Source organism: Leptodactylus fuscus, chromosome 4 (assembly GCF_031893055.1).
Source record: "Leptodactylus fuscus isolate aLepFus1 chromosome 4, aLepFus1.hap2, whole genome shotgun sequence".
NCBI lineage: Eukaryota > Metazoa > Chordata > Amphibia > Anura > Leptodactylidae > Leptodactylus > Leptodactylus fuscus.
The window spans coordinates 40,934,344-40,951,843 of NC_134268.1; the positions used below are offsets into that span (position 1 = coordinate 40,934,344).

The following is a 17,500-nucleotide window of genomic DNA, read 5'->3' on the forward strand; positions in this document are numbered from 1 at the left end:
ATTTTGCAAGGACTAAAGAGTGCAAGAGAGAAAGCGAATGTAAAAGAAGCAAGTGTGCAGTGTAAAAAGTGAATGTAAAAATGGCATAGAGGAGAGTGACCCCCTGCTGGTGGAAGTGAGGAAAAGCAAAAGCCTACAGCACCTGGTATTCCCAGGCGGTCTCCCATCCAAGTACTAACCAGGCCCGACCCTGCTTAGCTTCCGAGATCAGACGAGATCGGGCGTGTTCAGGGTGGTGTGGCCGTAGGCAGAGACAGGCCTCTCACTTACTCCTCTTCTACTTTGCAGCCTGGCTGCCGGCAGCTCTTTGCACTACTCCACGCTAGGCCTTTTTCTTCACTTTTTGCCTTCTCTTAAGGGAACTTCATATTCCAGCAGGAGCAGTGCAAGGGCTGGGGGCGGCCCTTATACCCACAGGTGTGGTTCAGCAACCAGTCACAGGCCGAAGCCGCCCTCTTTCAAAAGGGCTGGGCGCAGGGCTAAGAAACCATCCTGGGGGTGAAAGAAAGAGCAAGCTGGGCCGGAGCCCGTTGTCCAGGAGTCGGCTAAGGAAGAAGGTGAGATGGTTGCCCGTGCCTGGAAGCGAAGCTGCTTTTCAGTCGGCTTCTCTTTTCCTAGGGCGCGTTGCCTGCAAAGATGTTCAGCCTGTGTTGCCCTGTAAATTGGTCTGCAGGTTACTAGCTATGGCCTCCAGCCCGGCGGGAGGCCCAGATGCTATGGAAATGAAGCCTGCTATTATTAAAAGTAAAAAGCCACAACGCTGGTGGCCACCACGCCTGCTGCGGCTGCAGCTGCTAAGAGTGATGGCGGTACGAATGAGAATACTAGGATTGTGCAAGGACTAAAGAGTGCAAGAGAGAAAGCGAATGTAAAAGAAGCAAGTGTGCAGTGTAAAAAGTGAATGTAAAAATGGCATAGAGGAGAGTGACCCCCTGCTGGTGGAAGTGAGGAAAAGCAAAAGCCTACAGCACCTGGTATTCCCAGGCGGTCTCCCATCCAAGTACTAACCAGGCCCGACCCTGCTTAGCTTCCGAGATCAGACGAGATCGGGCGTGTTCAGGGTGGTGTGGCCGTAGGCAGAGACAGGCCTCTCACTTACTCCTCTTCTACTTTGCAGCCTGGCTGCCGGCAGCTCTTTGCACTACTCCACGCTAGGCCTTTTTCTTCACTTTTTGCCTTCTCTTAAGGGAACTTCATATTCCAGCAGGAGCAGTGCAAGGGCTGGGGGCGGCCCTTATACCCACAGGTGTGGTTCAGCAACCAGTCAAAGGCCGCAGCCGCCCTCTTTCAAAAGGGCTGGGCGCAGGGTCTGCGCAGGGCTAAGAAACCATCCCGGGGGTGAAAGAAAGAGCAAGCTGGGCCGGAGCCCGTTGTCCAGGAGTCGGCTAAGGAAGAAGGTGAGATGGTTGCCCGTGCCTGGAAGCGAAGCTGCTTTTCAGTCGGCTTCTCTTTTCCTTGGGCGCGTTGCCCTCAAAGATGTTCAGCCTGTGTTGCCCTGTAAATTGGTCTGCAGGTTACTAGCTATGGACTCCAGCCCGGCGGGAGGCCCAGATGCTATGGAAATGAAGCCTGCTATTATTAAAAGTAAAAAGCCACAACGCTGGTGGCCACCACGCCCGCTGTGGCTGCAGCTGCTAAGAGTGATAGCGGTACGAATGAGAATACTAGGATTTTGCAAGGACTAAAGAGTGCAAGAGAGAAAGCGAATGTAAAAGAAGCAAGTGTGCAGTGTAAAAAGTGAATGTAAAAATGGCATAGAGGAGAGTGACCCCCTGCTGGTGGAAGTGAGGAAAAGCAAAAGCCTACAGCACCTGGTATTCCACGGCGGTCTCCCATCCAAGTACTAACCAGGCCTGACCCTGCTTAGCTTCCAAGATCAGACGAGATCGGGCGTGTTCAGGGTGGTGTGGCCATAGGCAGAGACAGGCCTCTTTCTTACTCCTCTTCTACTTTGCAGCCTGGCTGCCGGCAGCTCTTTGCACTACTCCACGCTAGGCCTTTTTCTTCACTTTTTGCCTTCTCTTAAGGGAACTTCATATTCCAGCAGGAGCAGTGCAAGGGCTGGGGGCGGCCCTTATACCCACAGGTGTGGTTCAGCAACCAGTCAAAGGCCGCAGCCACCCTCTTTCAAAAGGGCTGGGCGCAGGGTCTGCGCAGGGCTAAGAAACCATCCCGGGGGTGAAAGAAAGAGCAAGCTGGGCCAGAGCCCGTTGTCCAGGAGTCGGCTAAGGAAGAAGGTGAGATGGTTGCCCGTGCCTGGAAGCGAAGCTGCTTTTCAGTCGGCTTCTCTTTTCCTAGGGCGCGTTGCCTGCAAAGATGTTCAGCCTGTGTTGCCCTGTAAATTGGTCTGCAGGTTACTAGCTATGGCCTCCAGCCCGGCGGGAGGCCCAGATGCTATGGAAATGAAGTCTATTATTAAAAGTAAAAAGCCACAACGCTGGTGGCCACCACGCCCGCTGCGGCTGCAGCTGCTAAGAGTGATAGCGGTACTGTAATGTCCCGGTACTGCTAGTGCAATTCCCTCTAATAATCCTTGCAGACCGAGATAGCATGGACATTTTCATATAAGGTAAATATTTTCCTCCCCCTTCATTCCTTCTATATATTTCTATTCTTCCAGAGCCAGCACACAGGGGTCTATTAATGCGCCATCTTGTGGATGTTTTTGTGAACTACACCTGCCTATACTTTGTCATTGTAATTTGAGCTGGCACTGTAAAGGGAGTGTCCATTATAATTAGATGACCTCCAGGACCACTCAAGGGAGCTTGGCTGGCCTGGAGACGGAGCTGAGTGACCGCCCACTCTAGAGAGGGGGTTGGGAACTTTTTGGTCTTATGTCTTCGGTGTTGAGCAGAGCACATGGGAAGCTGTAAAAATGGCAGCTAAGTCTCCGGGAAATTGTAACAGAGACGTCCTTTCCTCTGTACCCAAGCTTCTTCTCAGAGAATACTTTCTTCTGAATCTCCAAGCAGAGATGCCTTTTCCTCTGCCTCCAAGATGTTCCTCAGGGAGTGTTTTCCCCTGAAGCTCCACGTCTCTACGAGTAGGCCGTCTGGTATCCATACATCTGGGAACTCCACACGTATTTCTTTATTCAAGTAAGTCTTTGGGACAAATATATATTTAAGGAGCCCATAGCTAATCTGACGGAAATTGAGGGTCCCCCGCCGTCGATAACTTGTATCGCCTCTTCTATATACTTGTACCCAGCTTTGTTGAGGACTAACCCCCTGGATGGAGGCCATCCCTACAAGTATATACAAGTTTAACTTCCCAAGCTACTTCGAGTTAACCAAGTCTAAGGTATTCTTGCTCAAAGCTCCATCACCTGATTAAGTGGACATTGTCTATAAAGATCGCTGTATTGTATGTGAAGAATCACTCCGTCACCTGTATATTTGTATCAACTCGTCCTGCTAGTAAAAAGAGCAACAATTACCCCCGAAGCCTGGTTGTCTGTTGTCACTGTCAGATATCAGAGCAGGGGTGGGTAGTCGGGGACATCAAAAAGGAGATTTGGTGCACTTTCGGGACCCAGGGACCCCCCTGAAAGCCGGCCACATCGGATATATTACCGTGATACCAGCCCTGGCCTTCCCGAGCGTTGCAAACCCTTTAACTTTTTGTGGCGTCACGAACAGGATAAAGGGTTTGCAACACTCAGGAGGGCCAGGGCTGGTATCGCTGGTGATTATATCCGATGTGGCCGGCTTTCAAGGGGGAGTCCCTGGGTCCCAAATGTGCACCAGCTCTCCCTTTTGATGTCCCCGACTACCCTCCCCTGCGTGATATCTGACAATGACAACAGACAACCAGGCTTCGGGGGTAATCGTTGCTTTTCTTTTTACTAGCAGGACAAAGTAATACAAATGTACATATGGAGGACTTCTTCACATACAATACAGCGATCTTTGTAGGTAGTGTCCAATTAGCAGAGGATGGGGCAGAATGCTTTGGATAGTAGTTGCTTGGCAGTTAACTTGTATATACTTGTAAAGATGGCCTGTATCCAGGGGGTTAGTCCTCAACAAACTGGGTACACGTATATAGAAGGGGAGATACAATTCGGCAGCGGGAGACCCTCAATTTCCGCCAGACTAGCTATGGGTTTCTTAACTATAGATTTGTCCCAAGGACTTACTTGGATAGAGATATACGTGTGAGGTCCCAGATGTACGGATAAGACAAGTCCATCAACTTCAGCACTTGTAAGATTAGAGCTTCAGAGGAAAACACTCTCTGAGAAGGGCCTTGAGGACAGAGGAGAAGGCATCTCTGCTTGGTGTACCCTGATAGTGGGCAGCCATCATTCTTGCTCCATGTGCTCAGTCTGCTAGCTGTGTATCCTCTCTTAGCCTTGTAGCCCCACACAAAAGACATCAGCCAAAAACGTCCCCAGCACCCTCTAGAGAGGGTGGTCACTCAACTCTCCCTCCAGGCCAGTCAAGGGAGCCTGATTGGTCCTGGAGGTCAGCTAATCATAATGGACACTCCCTTTACAGTAACAACTCAAATTACAATGGCAAAGTATAGGCAGGTGCAGTTCACAAAAACATCCACAAGATGGCGCATTAATAGACCCCCTATGTGCTGGCTCTGGAAGAATAGAAATATATAGAAGCAATGAAGGGGGAGGAAAATATTTACCTTATACAAAAATGTCCATGCTATCTCAGTCTGCAAGGATGAGTAGAGCGAATTGGACTAGCAGTACCGAGACATTACAGTACGAATGAGAATACTAGGATTTTGCAAGGACTAAAGAGTGCAAGAGAGAAAGCGAATGTAAAAGAAGCAAGTGTGCAGTGTAAAAAGTGAATGTAAAAATGGCATAGAGGAGAGTGACCCCCTGCTGGTGGAAGTGAGGAAAAGCAAAAGCCTACAGCTCCTGGCATTCCGAGGTGGTCTCCCATCCAAGTACTAACCAGGCCCGACCCTGCTTAGTTTCCAAGATCAGACGAGATCAGGCGTGTTCAGGGTGGTGTGGCCGTAGGCAGAGACAGGCCTCTCACTTACTCCTCTTCTACTTTGCAGCCTGGCTGCCGGCAGCTCTTTGCACTACTCCACGCTAGGCCTTTTTCTTCACTTTTTGCCTTCTCTTAAGGGAACTTCATATTCCAGCAGGAGCAGTGCAAGGGCTGGGGCGGCCCTTATACCCACAGGTGTGGTTCAGCAACCAGTCACAGGCCGCAGCCGCCCTCTTTCAAAAGGGCTGGGCGCAGGGTCTGCGCAGGGCTAAGAAACCATCCCGGGGGTGAAAGAAAGAGCAAGCTGGGCCGGAGCCCGTTGTCCAGGAGTCGGCTAAGGAAGAAGGTGAGATGGTTGTCCGTACCTCGAAGCGAAGCTGCTTTTCAGTCGGCTTCTCTTTTCCTAGGGCGCGTTGCCTGCAAAGATGTTCAGCCTGTGTTGCCCTGTAAATTGGTCTGCAGGTTACTAGCTATGGCCTCCAGCCCGGCGGGAGGCCCAGATGCTATGGAAATGAAGTCTATTATTAAAAGTAAAAAGCCACAACGCTGGTGGCCACCACGCCCGCTGCGGCTGCAGCTGCTAAGAGTGATAGCGGTACTGTAATGTCCCGGTACTGCTAGTGCAATTCCCTCTAATAATCCTTGCAGACCGAGATAGCATGGACATTTTCATATAAGGTAAATATTTTCCTCCCCCTTCATTCCTTCTATATATTTCTATTCTTCCAGAGCCAGCACACAGGGGTCTATTAATGCGCCATCTTGTGGATGTTTTTGTGAACTACACCTGCCTATACTTTGTCATTGTAATTTGAGCTGGCACTGTAAAGGGAGTGTCCATTATAATTAGATGACCTCCAGGACCACTCAAGGGAGCTTGGCTGGCCTGGAGGCGGAGCTGAGTGACCGCCCACTCTAGAGAGGGGGTTGGGAACTTTTTGGTCTTATGTCTTCGGTGTTGAGCTGAGCACATGGGAAGCTGTAAAAATGGCAGCTAAGTCTCCGGGAAATTGTAACAGAGACGTCCTTTCCTCTGTACCCAAGCTTCTTCTCAGAGAATACTTTCTTCTGAATCTCCAAGCAGAGATGCCTTTTCCTCTGCCTCCAAGATGTTCCTCAGGGAGTGTTTTCCCCTGAAGCTCCACGTCTCTACGAGTAGGCCGTCTGGTATCCATACATCTGGGAACTCCACACGTATTTCTTTATTCAAGTAAGTCTTTGGGACAAATATATATTTAAGGAGCCCATAGCTAATCTGACGGAAATTGAGGGTCCCCCGCCGTCGATAACTTGTATCGCCTCTTCTATATACTTGTACCCAGCTTTGTTGAGGACTAACCCCCTGGATAGAGGCCATCCCTACAAGTATATACAAGTTTAACTTCCCAAGCTACTACGAGTTAACCAAGTCTAAGGTATTCTTGCTCAAAGCTCCATCACCTGATTAAGTGGACATTGTCTATAAAGATCGCTGTATTGTATGTGAAGAATCACTCCGTCACCTGTATATTTGTATCAACTCGTCCTGCTAGTAAAAAGAGCAACAATTACCCCCGAAGCCTGGTTGTCTGTTGTCACTGTCAGATATCAGAGCAGGGGTGGGTAGTCGGGGACATCAAAAAGGAGATTTGGTGCACTTTCGGGACCCAGGGACCCCCCTGAAAGCCGGCCACATCGGATATATTACCGTGATACCAGCCCTGGCCTTCCCGAGCGTTGCAAACCCTTTAACTTTTTGTGGCGTCACGAACAGGATAAAGGGTTTGCAACACTCAGGAGGGCCAGGGCTGGTATCGCTGGTGATTATATCCGATGTGGCCGGCTTTCAAGGGGGAGTCCCTGGGACCCAAATGTGCACCAGCTCTCCCTTTTGATGTCCCCGACTACCCTCCCCTGCGTGATATCTGACAATGACAACAGACAACCAGGCTTCGGGGGTAATCGTTGCTTTTCTTTTTACTAGCAGGACAAAGTAATACAAATGTACATATGGAGGACTTCTTCACATACAATACAGCGATCTTTGTAGGTAGTGTCCAATTAGCAGAGGATGGGGCAGAATGCTTTGGATAGTAGTTGCTTGGCAGTTAACTTGTATATACTTGTAAAGATGGCCTGTATCCAGGGGGTTAGTCCTCAACAAACTGGGTACACGTATATAGAAGGGGAGATACAATTCGGCAGCGGGAGACCCTCAATTTCCGCCAGACTAGCTATGGGTTTCTTAACTATAGATTTGTCCCAAGGACTTACTTGGATAGAGATATACGTGTGAGGTCCCAGATGTACGGATAAGACAAGTCCATCAACTTCAGCACTTGTAAGATTAGAGCTTCAGAGGAAAACACTCTCTGAGAAGGGCCTTGAGGACAGAGGAGAAGGCATCTCTGCTTGGTGTACCCTGATAGTGGGCAGCCATCATTCTTGCTCCATGTGCTCAGTCTGCTAGCTGTGTATCCTCTCTTAGCCTTGTAGCCCCACACAAAAGACATCAGCCAAAAACGTCCCCAGCACCCTCTAGAGAGGGTGGTCACTCAACTCTCCCTCCAGGCCAGTCAAGGGAGCCTGATTGGTCCTGGAGGTCAGCTAATCATAATGGACACTCCCTTTACAGTAACAACTCAAATTACAATGGCAAAGTATAGGCAGGTGCAGTTCACAAAAACATCCACAAGATGGCGCATTAATAGACCCCCTATGTGCTGGCTCTGGAAGAATAGAAATATATAGAAGCAATGAAGGGGGAGGAAAATATTTACCTTATACAAAAATGTCCATGCTATCTCAGTCTGCAAGGATGAGTAGAGCGAATTGGACTAGCAGTACCGAGACATTACAGTACGAATGAGAATACTAGGATTTTGCAAGGACTAAAGAGTGCAAGAGAGAAAGCGAATGTAAAAGAAGCAAGTGTGCAGTGTAAAAAGTGAATGTAAAAATGGCATAGAGGAGAGTGACCCCCTGCTGGTGGAAGTGAGGAAAAGCAAAAGCCTACAGCTCCTGGCATTCCGAGGTGGTCTCCCATCCAAGTACTAACCAGGCCCGACCCTGCTTAGTTTCCAAGATCAGACGAGATCAGGCGTGTTCAGGGTGGTGTGGCCGTAGGCAGAGACAGGCCTCTCACTTACTCCTCTTCTACTTTGCAGCCTGGCTGCCGGCAGCTCTTTGCACTACTCCACGCTAGGCCTTTTTCTTCACTTTTTGCCTTCTCTTAAGGGAACTTCATATTCCAGCAGGAGCAGTGCAAGGGCTGGGGCGGCCCTTATACCCACAGGTGTGGTTCAGCAACCAGTCACAGGCCGCAGCCGCCCTCTTTCAAAAGGGCTGGGCGCAGGGTCTGCGCAGGGCTAAGAAACCATCCCGGGGGTGAAAGAAAGAGCAAGCTGGGCCGGAGCCCGTTGTCCAGGAGTCGGCTAAGGAAGAAGGTGAGATGGTTGTCCGTACCTCGAAGCGAAGCTGCTTTTCAGTCGGCTTCTCTTTTCCTAGGGCGCGTTGCCTGCAAAGATGTTCAGCCTGTGTTGCCCTGTAAATTGGTCTGCAGGTTACTAGCTATGGCCTCCAGCCCGGCGGGAGGCCCAGATGCTATGGAAATGAAGTCTATTATTAAAAGTAAAAAGCCACAACGCTGGTGGCCACCACGCCCGCTGCGGCTGCAGCTGCTAAGAGTGATAGCGGTACTGTAATGTCCCGGTACTGCTAGTGCAATTCCCTCTAATAATCCTTGCAGACCGAGATAGCATGGACATTTTCATATAAGGTAAATATTTTCCTCCCCCTTCATTCCTTCTATATATTTCTATTCTTCCAGAGCCAGCACACAGGGGTCTATTAATGCGCCATCTTGTGGATGTTTTTGTGAACTACACCTGCCTATACTTTGTCATTGTAATTTGAGCTGGCACTGTAAAGGGAGTGTCCATTATAATTAGATGACCTCCAGGACCACTCAAGGGAGCTTGGCTGGCCTGGAGGCGGAGCTGAGTGACCGCCCACTCTAGAGAGGGGGTTGGGAACTTTTTGGTCTTATGTCTTCGGTGTTGAGCTGAGCACATGGGAAGCTGTAAAAATGGCAGCTAAGTCTCCGGGAAATTGTAACAGAGACGTCCTTTCCTCTGTACCCAAGCTTCTTCTCAGAGAATACTTTCTTCTGAATCTCCAAGCAGAGATGCCTTTTCCTCTGCCTCCAAGATGTTCCTCAGGGAGTGTTTTCCCCTGAAGCTCCACGTCTCTACGAGTAGGCCGTCTGGTATCCATACATCTGGGAACTCCACACGTATTTCTTTATTCAAGTAAGTCTTTGGGACAAATATATATTTAAGGAGCCCATAGCTAATCTGACGGAAATTGAGGGTCCCCCGCCGTCGATAACTTGTATCGCCTCTTCTATATACTTGTACCCAGCTTTGTTGAGGACTAACCCCCTGGATAGAGGCCATCCCTACAAGTATATACAAGTTTAACTTCCCAAGCTACTACGAGTTAACCAAGTCTAAGGTATTCTTGCTCAAAGCTCCATCACCTGATTAAGTGGACATTGTCTATAAAGATCGCTGTATTGTATGTGAAGAATCACTCCGTCACCTGTATATTTGTATCAACTCGTCCTGCTAGTAAAAAGAGCAACAATTACCCCCGAAGCCTGGTTGTCTGTTGTCACTGTCAGATATCAGAGCAGGGGTGGGTAGTCGGGGACATCAAAAAGGAGATTTGGTGCACTTTCGGGACCCAGGGACCCCCCTGAAAGCCGGCCACATCGGATATATTACCGTGATACCAGCCCTGGCCTTCCCGAGCGTTGCAAACCCTTTAACTTTTTGTGGCGTCACGAACAGGATAAAGGGTTTGCAACACTCAGGAGGGCCAGGGCTGGTATCGCTGGTGATTATATCCGATGTGGCCGGCTTTCAAGGGGGAGTCCCTGGGACCCAAATGTGCACCAGCTCTCCCTTTTGATGTCCCCGACTACCCTCCCCTGCGTGATATCTGACAATGACAACAGACAACCAGGCTTCGGGGGTAATCGTTGCTTTTCTTTTTACTAGCAGGACAAAGTAATACAAATGTACATATGGAGGACTTCTTCACATACAATACAGCGATCTTTGTAGGTAGTGTCCAATTAGCAGAGGATGGGGCAGAATGCTTTGGATAGTAGTTGCTTGGCAGTTAACTTGTATATACTTGTAAAGATGGCCTGTATCCAGGGGGTTAGTCCTCAACAAACTGGGTACACGTATATAGAAGGGGAGATACAATTCGGCAGCGGGAGACCCTCAATTTCCGCCAGACTAGCTATGGGTTTCTTAACTATAGATTTGTCCCAAGGACTTACTTGGATAGAGATATACGTGTGAGGTCCCAGATGTACGGATAAGACAAGTCCATCAACTTCAGCACTTGTAAGATTAGAGCTTCAGAGGAAAACACTCTCTGAGAAGGGCCTTGAGGACAGAGGAGAAGGCATCTCTGCTTGGTGTACCCTGATAGTGGGCAGCCATCATTCTTGCTCCATGTGCTCAGTCTGCTAGCTGTGTATCCTCTCTTAGCCTTGTAGCCCCACACAAAAGACATCAGCCAAAAACGTCCCCAGCACCCTCTAGAGAGGGTGGTCACTCAACTCTCCCTCCAGGCCAGTCAAGGGAGCCTGATTGGTCCTGGAGGTCAGCTAATCATAATGGACACTCCCTTTACAGTAACAACTCAAATTACAATGGCAAAGTATAGGCAGGTGCAGTTCACAAAAACATCCACAAGATGGCGCATTAATAGACCCCCTATGTGCTGGCTCTGGAAGAATAGAAATATATAGAAGGAATGAAGGGGGAGGAAAATATTTACCTTATACAAAAATGTCCATGCTATCTCAGTCTGCAAGGATGAGTAGAGCGAATTGGACTAGCAGTACCGAGACATTACAGTACGAATGAGAATACTAGGATTTTGCAAGGACTAAAGAGTGCAAGAGAGAAAGCGAATGTAAAAGAAGCAAGTGTGCAGTGTAAAAAGTGAATGTAAAAATGGCATAGAGGAGAGTGACCCCCTGCTGGTGGAAGTGAGGAAAAGCAAAAGCCTACAGCTCCTGGCATTCCGAGGTGGTCTCCCATCCAAGGACTAACCAGGCCCGACCCTGCTTAGTTTCCAAGATCAGACGAGATCGGGCGTGTTCAGGGTGGTGTGGCCGTAGGCAGAGACAGGCCTCTCACTTACTCCTCTTCTACTTTGCAGCCTGGCTGCCGGCAGCTCTTTGCACTACTCCACGCTAGGCCTTTTTCTTCACTTTTTGCCTTCTCTTAAGGGAACTTCATATTCCAGCAGGAGCAGTGCAAGGGCTGTGGGCAGCCCTTATACCCACAGGTGTGGTTCAGCAACCAGTCACAGGCCGCAGCCGCCCTCTTTCAAAAGGGCTGGGCGCAGGGTCTGCGCAGGGCTAAGAAACCATCCCGGGGGTGAAAGAAAGAGCAAGCTGGGCCGGAGCCCGTTGTCCAGGAGTCGGCTAAGGAAGAAGGTGAGATGGTTGCCCGTGCCTGGAAGCGAAGCTGCTTTTCAGTCGGCTTCTCTTTTCCTAGGGCGCGTTGCCTGCAAAGATGTTCAGCCTGTGTTGCCCTGTAAATTGGTCTGCAGGTTACTAGCTATGGCCTCCAGCCCGGCGGGAGGCCCAGATGCTATGGAAATGAAGCCTGCTATTATTAAAAGTAAAAAGCCACAACGCTGGTGGCCACCACGCCCGCTGCGGCTGCAGCTGCTAAGAGTGATAGCAGTACGAATGAGAATACTAGGATTGTGCAAGGACTAAAGAGTGCAAGAGAGAAAGCGAATGTAAAAGAAGCAAGTGTGCAGTGTAAAAAGTGAATGTAAAAATGGCATAGAGGAGAGTGACCCCCTGCTGGTGGAAGTGAGGAAAAGCAAAAGCCTACAGCACCTGGTATTCCCAGGCGGTCTCCCATTCAAGTACTAACCAGGCCCGAGCCTGCTTAGCTTCCGAAATCAGACAAGATCGGGCGTGTTCAGGGTGGTGTGGCCGTAGGCAGAGACAGGCCTCTCACTTACTCCTCTTCTACTTTGCAGCCTGGCTGCCGGCAGCTCTTTGCACTACTCCACGCTAGGCCTTTTTCTTCACTTTTTGCCTTCTCTTAAGGGAACTTCATATTCCAGCAGGAGCAGTGCAAGGGCTGGGGGCGGCCCTTATACCCACAGGTGTGGTTCAGCAACCAGTCACAGGCCGCAGCCGCCCTCTTTCAAAAGGGCTGGGCGCAGGCTCTGCGCAGGGCTAAGAAACCATCCCGGGGGTGAAAGAAAGAGCAAGCTGGGCCGGAGCCCGTTGTCCAGGAGTCGGCTAAGGAAGAAGGTGAGATGGTTGCCCGTGCCTGGAAGCGAAGCTGCTTTTCAGTCGGCTTCTCTTTTCCTAGGGCGCGTTGCCTGCAAAGATGTTCAGCCTGTGTTGCCCTGTAAATTGGTCTGCAGGTTACTAGCTATGGCCTCCAGCCCGGCGGGAGGCCCAGATGCTATGGAAATGAAGCCTGCTATTATTAAAAGTAAAAAGCCACAACGCTGGTGGCCACCATGCCCGCTGCGGCTGCAGCTGCTAAGAGTGATAGCGGTACGAATGAGAATACTAGGATTTTGCAAGGACTAAAGAGTGCAAGAGAGAAAGCGAATGTAAAAGAAGCAAGTGTGCAGTGTAAAAAGTGAATGTAAAAATGGCATAGAGGAGAGTGACCCCCTGCTGGTGGAAGTGAGGAAAAGCAAAAGCCTACAGCACCTGGTATTCCCAGGCGGTCTCCCATCCAAGTACTAACCAGGCCCGACCCTGCTTAGCTTCCAAGATCAGGCGTGTTCAGGGTGGTGTGGCCGTAGGCAGAGACAAGCCTCTCACTTACTCCTCTTCTACTTTGCAGCCTGGCTGACGGCAGCTCTTTGCACTACTCCACGCTAGGCCTTTTTCTTCACTTTTTGCCTTCTCTTAAGGGAACTTCATATTCCAGCAGGAGCAGTGCAAGGGCTGGGGGCGGCCCTTATACCCACAGGTGTGGTTCAGCAACCAGTCACAGGCCGCAGCCGCCCTCTTTCAAAAGGGCTGGGCGCAGGGTCTGCGCAGGGCTAAGAAACCATCCCGGGGGTGAAAGAAAGAGCAAGCTGGGCCGGAGCCCGTTGTCCAGGAGTCGGCTGAGGAAGAAGGTGAGATGGTTGCCCGTGCCTGGAAGCGAAGCTGCTTTTCAGTCGGCTTCTCTTTTCCTAGGGCGCGTTGCCTGCAAAGATGTTCAACCTGTGTTGCCCTGTAAATTGGTCTGCAGGTTACTAGCTATGGCCTCCAGCCCGGCGGGAGGCCCAGATGCTATGGAAATGAAGCCTGCTATTATTAAAAGTAAAAAGCCACAACGCTGGTGGCCACCATGCCCGCTGCGGCTGCAGCTGCTAAGAGTGATAGCGGTACGAATGAGAATACTAGGATTTTGCAAGGACTAAAGAGTGCAAGAGAGAAAGCGAATGTAAAAGAAGCAAGTGTGCAGTGTAAAAAGTGAATGTAAAAATGGCATAGAGGAGAGTGACCCCCTGCTGGTGGAAGTGAGGAAAAGCAAAAGCCTACAGCACCTGGTATTCCCAGGCGGTCTCCCATCCAAGTACTAACCAGGCCCGACCGTTCTTAGCTTCCAAGATCAGACGAGATCGGGCGTGTTCAGGGTGGTGTGGCCGTAGGCAGAGACAAGCCTCTCACTTACTCCTCTTCTACTTTGCAGCCTGGCTGACGGCAGCTCTTTGCACTACTCCACGCTAGGCCTTTTTCTTCACTTTTTGCCTTCTCTTAAGGGAACTTCATATTCCAGCAGGAGCAGTGCAAGGGCTGGGGGCGGCCCTTATACCCACAGGTGTGGTTCAGCAACCAGTCACAGGCCGCAGCCGCCCTCTTTCAAAAGGGCTGGGCGCAGGGTCTGCGCAGGACTAAGAAACCATCCCGGGGGTGAAAGAAAGAGCAAGCTGGGCCGGAGCCCGTTGTCCAGGAGTCGGCTAAGGAAGAAGGTGAGATGGTTGCCCGTGCCAGGAAGCGAAGCTGCTTTTCAGTCGGCTTCTCTTTTCCTAGGGCACGTTGCCTGCAAAGATGTTCAGCCTGTGTTGCCCTGTAAATTGGTCTGCAGGTTACTAGCTATGGCCTCCAGCCCGGCGGGAGGCCCAGATGCTATGGAAATGAAGCCTGCTATTATTAAAACTAAAAAGCCACAACGCTGGTGGCCACCATGCCCGCTGCGGCTGCAGCTGCTAAGAGTGATAGCGGTACGAATGAGAATACTAGGATTTTGCAAGGACTAAAGAGTGCAAGAGAGAAAGCGAATGTAAAAGAAGCAAGTGTGCAGTGTAAAAAGTGAATGTAAAAATGGCATAGAGGAGAGTGACCCCCTGCTGGTGGAAGTGAGGAAAAGCAAAAGCCTACAGCACCTGGTATTCCCAGGTGGTCTCCCATCCAAGTACTAACCAGGCCCGACCCTGCTTAGCTTCCGAGATCAGATGAGATCGGGCATGTTCAGGGTGGTGTGGCCGTAGGCAGAGACAGGCCTCTCACTTACTCCTCTTCTACTTTGCAGTCTGGCTGCCGGCAGCTCTTTGCACTACTCCACGCTAGGCCTTTTTCTTCACTTTTTGCCTTCTCTTAAGGGAACTTCATATTCCAGCAGGAGCAGTGCAAGGGCTGGGGGCGGCCCTTATACCCACAGGTGTGGTTCAGCAACCAGTCACAGGCCGCAGCCACTCTCTTTCAAAAGGGCTGGGCGCAGGGTCTGCGCAGGGCTAAGAAACCATCCCGGGGGTGAAAGAAAGAGCAAGCTGGGCCGGAGCCCGTTGTCCAGGAGTCGGCTAAGGAAGAAGGTGAGATGGTTGCCCGTGCCTGGAAGCGAAGCTGCTTTTCAGTCGGCTTCTCTTTTCCTAGGGCGCGTTTCCTGCAAAGATGTTCAGCCTGTGTTGCCCTGTAAATTGGTCTGCAGGTTACTAGCTATGGCCTCCAGCCCGGCGGGCGGCCCAGATGCTATGGAAATGAAGCCTGCTATTATTAAAAGTAAAAAGCCACAACGCTGGTGGCCACCATGCCCGCTGCGGCTGCAGCTGCTAAGAGTGATAGCGGTACGAATGAGAATACTAGGATTTTGCAAGGACTAAAGAGTGCAAGAGAGAAAGCGAATGTAAAAGAAGCAAGTGTGCAGTGTAAAAAGTGAATGTAAAAATGGCATAGAGGAGAGTGACCCCCTGCTGGTGGAAGTGAGGAAAAGCAAAAGCCTACAGCACCTGGTATTCCCAGACGGTCTCCCATCCAAGTACTAACCAGGCCCGACCCTGCTTAGCTTCCAAGATAAGACGAGATCGGGCGTGTTCAGGGTGGTGTGGCCGTAGGCAAAGACAAGCCTCTCACTTACTCCTCTTCTACTTTGCAGCCTGGCTGACGGCAGCTCTTTGCACTACTCCACGCTAGGCCTTTTTCTTCACTTTTTGCCTTCTCTTAAGGGAACTTCATATTCCAGCAGGAGCAGTGCAAGGGCTGGGGGCGGCCCTTATACCCACAGGTGTGGTTCAGCAACCAGTCACAGGCCGCAGCCGCCCTCTTTCAAAAGGGCTGGGCGCAGGGTCTGCGCAGGGCTAAGAAACCATCCCGGGGGTGAAAGAAAGAGCAAGCTGGGCCGGAGCCCGTTGTCCAGGAGTCGGCTAAGGAAGAAGGTGAGATGGTTGCCCGTGCCTGGAAGCGAAGCTGCTTTTCAGTCGGCTTCTCTTTTCTTAGGGCGCGTTGCCTGCAAAAATGTTCAGCCTGTGTTGCCCTGTAAATTGGTCTGCAGGTTACTAGCTATGGCCTCCAGCCCGGCGGGAGGCCCAGATGCTATGGAAATGAAGCCTGCTATTATTAAAAGTAAAAAGCCACAACGCTGGTGGCCACCATGCCCGCTGCGGCTGCAGCTGCTAAGAGTGATAGAGGTACGAATGAGAATACTAGGATTTTGCAAGGACTAAAGAGTGCAAGAGAGAAAGCGAATGTAAAAGAAGCAAGTGTGCAGTGTAAAAAGTGAATGTAAAAATGGCATAGAGGAGAGTGACCCCCTGCTGGTGGAAGTGAGGAAAAGCAAAAGCCTACAGCACCTGGTATTCCCAGGCGGTCTCCCATCCAAGTACTAACCAGGCCCGACCCTGCTTAGTTTCCGAGATCAGACGAGATCGGGCATGTTCAGGGTGGTGTGGCTGTAGGCAGAGACAAGCCTCTCACTTACTCCTCTTCTACTTTGCAGTCTGGCTGCCGGCAGCTCTTTGCACTACTCCACGCTAGGCCTTTTTCTTCACTTTTTGCCTTCTCTTAAGGGAACTTCATATTCCAGCAGGAGCAGTGCAAGGGCTGGGGGCGGCCCTTATACCCACAGGTGTGGTTCAGCAACCAGTCACAGGCCGCAGCCGCCCTCTTTCAAAAGGGCTGGGCGCAGGGTCTGCGCAGGGCTAAGAAACCATCCCGGGGGTGAAAGAAAGAGCAAGCTGGGCCGGAGCCCGTTGTCCAGGAGTCGGCTAAGGAAGAAGGTGAGATGGTTGCCCGTGCCTGGAAGCGAAGCTGCTTTTCAGTCGGCTTCTCTTTTCCTAGGGCGCGTTGCCTGCAAAGATGTTCAGCCTGTGTTGCCCTGTAAATTGGTCTGCAGGTTACTAGCTATGGCCTCCAGCCCGGCGGGAGGCCCAGATGCTATGGAAATGAAGCCTGCTATTATTAAAAGTAAAAAGCCACAACGCTGGTGGCCACCACGCCCGCTGCGGCTGCAGCTGCTAAGAATGATAGCGGTACGAATGAGAATACTAGGATTTTGCAAGGACTAAAGAGTGCAAGAGAGAAAGCGAATGTAAAAGAAGCAAGTGTGCAGTGTAAAAAGTGAATGTAAAAATGGCATAGAGGAGAGTGACCCCCTGCTGGTGGAAGTGAGGAAAAGCAAAAGCCTACAGCACCTGGTATTCCCAGGCGGTCTCCCATCCAAGTACTAACCAGGCCCGACCCTGCTTAGCTTCCGAGATCAGATGAGATCGGGCATGTTCAGGGTGGTGTGGCCGTAGGCAGAGACAGGCCTCTCACTTACTCCTCTTCTACTTTGCAGTCTGGCTGCCGGCAGCTCTTTGCACTACTCCACGCTAGGCCTTTTTCTTCACTTTTTGCCTTCTCTTAAGGGAACTTCATATTCCAGCAGGAGCAGTGCAAGGGCTGGGGGCGGCCCTTATACCCACAGGTGTGGTTCAGCAACCAGTCACAGGCCGCAGCCGCCCTCTTTCAAAAGGGCTGGGCGCAGGGTCTGCGCAGGGCTAAGAAACCATCCCGGGGGTGAAAGAAAGAGCAAGCTGGGCCGGAGCCCGTTGTCCAGGAGTCGGCTAAGGAAGAAGGTGAGATGGTTGCCCGTGCCTGGAAGCGAAGCTGCTTTTCAGTCGGCTTCTCTTTTCTTAGGGCGCGTTGCCTGCAAAAATGTTCAGCCTGTGTTGCCCTGTAAATTGGTCTGCAGGTTACTAGCTATGGCCTCCAGCCCGGCGGGAGGCCCAGA

The 17,500-nt window shown here is 50.9% G+C and overlaps 9 non-coding genes and 4 pseudogenes across 9 annotated transcripts; all 13 read right to left on the reverse strand.

Moving 5' to 3' along the window:
• Window positions 1–130: 130 nt before the first annotated feature.
• On the reverse strand, window positions 131–249 carry LOC142201590 (5S ribosomal RNA). Its single transcript, XR_012715540.1, has one exon. It is a non-coding gene; the product is annotated as a 5S ribosomal RNA (ribosomal RNA).
• A 710-nt stretch (window positions 250–959) lies between these two features.
• On the reverse strand, window positions 960–1,078 carry LOC142201627 (5S ribosomal RNA). Its single transcript, XR_012715551.1, has one exon. It is a non-coding gene; the product is annotated as a 5S ribosomal RNA (ribosomal RNA).
• Window positions 1,079–1,799: 721 nt separating this feature from the next.
• LOC142202176 (5S ribosomal RNA) lies at window positions 1,800–1,918 on the reverse strand. Its single transcript, XR_012716049.1, has one exon. It is a non-coding gene; the product is annotated as a 5S ribosomal RNA (ribosomal RNA).
• Window positions 1,919–4,879: 2,961 nt separating this feature from the next.
• Window positions 4,880–4,998, reverse strand: LOC142201416 (5S ribosomal RNA; annotated as a pseudogene).
• Window positions 4,999–7,958: 2,960 nt separating this feature from the next.
• On the reverse strand, window positions 7,959–8,077 carry LOC142201417 (5S ribosomal RNA; annotated as a pseudogene).
• Window positions 8,078–11,037: 2,960 nt separating this feature from the next.
• LOC142201437 (5S ribosomal RNA) lies at window positions 11,038–11,156 on the reverse strand (annotated as a pseudogene).
• A 721-nt stretch (window positions 11,157–11,877) lies between these two features.
• On the reverse strand, window positions 11,878–11,996 carry LOC142202151 (5S ribosomal RNA). The gene has a single exon (XR_012716025.1). It is a non-coding gene; the product is annotated as a 5S ribosomal RNA (ribosomal RNA).
• A 721-nt stretch (window positions 11,997–12,717) lies between these two features.
• LOC142201463 (5S ribosomal RNA) lies at window positions 12,718–12,826 on the reverse strand (annotated as a pseudogene).
• A 721-nt stretch (window positions 12,827–13,547) lies between these two features.
• LOC142202123 (5S ribosomal RNA) lies at window positions 13,548–13,666 on the reverse strand. Its single transcript, XR_012715999.1, has one exon. It is a non-coding gene; the product is annotated as a 5S ribosomal RNA (ribosomal RNA).
• A 721-nt stretch (window positions 13,667–14,387) lies between these two features.
• LOC142201480 (5S ribosomal RNA) lies at window positions 14,388–14,506 on the reverse strand. Its single transcript, XR_012715530.1, has one exon. It is a non-coding gene; the product is annotated as a 5S ribosomal RNA (ribosomal RNA).
• A 721-nt stretch (window positions 14,507–15,227) lies between these two features.
• LOC142202132 (5S ribosomal RNA) lies at window positions 15,228–15,346 on the reverse strand. The gene has a single exon (XR_012716007.1). It is a non-coding gene; the product is annotated as a 5S ribosomal RNA (ribosomal RNA).
• Window positions 15,347–16,067: 721 nt separating this feature from the next.
• On the reverse strand, window positions 16,068–16,186 carry LOC142201759 (5S ribosomal RNA). The gene has a single exon (XR_012715651.1). It is a non-coding gene; the product is annotated as a 5S ribosomal RNA (ribosomal RNA).
• Window positions 16,187–16,907: 721 nt separating this feature from the next.
• LOC142201626 (5S ribosomal RNA) lies at window positions 16,908–17,026 on the reverse strand. Its single transcript, XR_012715550.1, has one exon. It is a non-coding gene; the product is annotated as a 5S ribosomal RNA (ribosomal RNA).
• Between the last annotated feature and the right edge of the window lie 474 nt (window positions 17,027–17,500).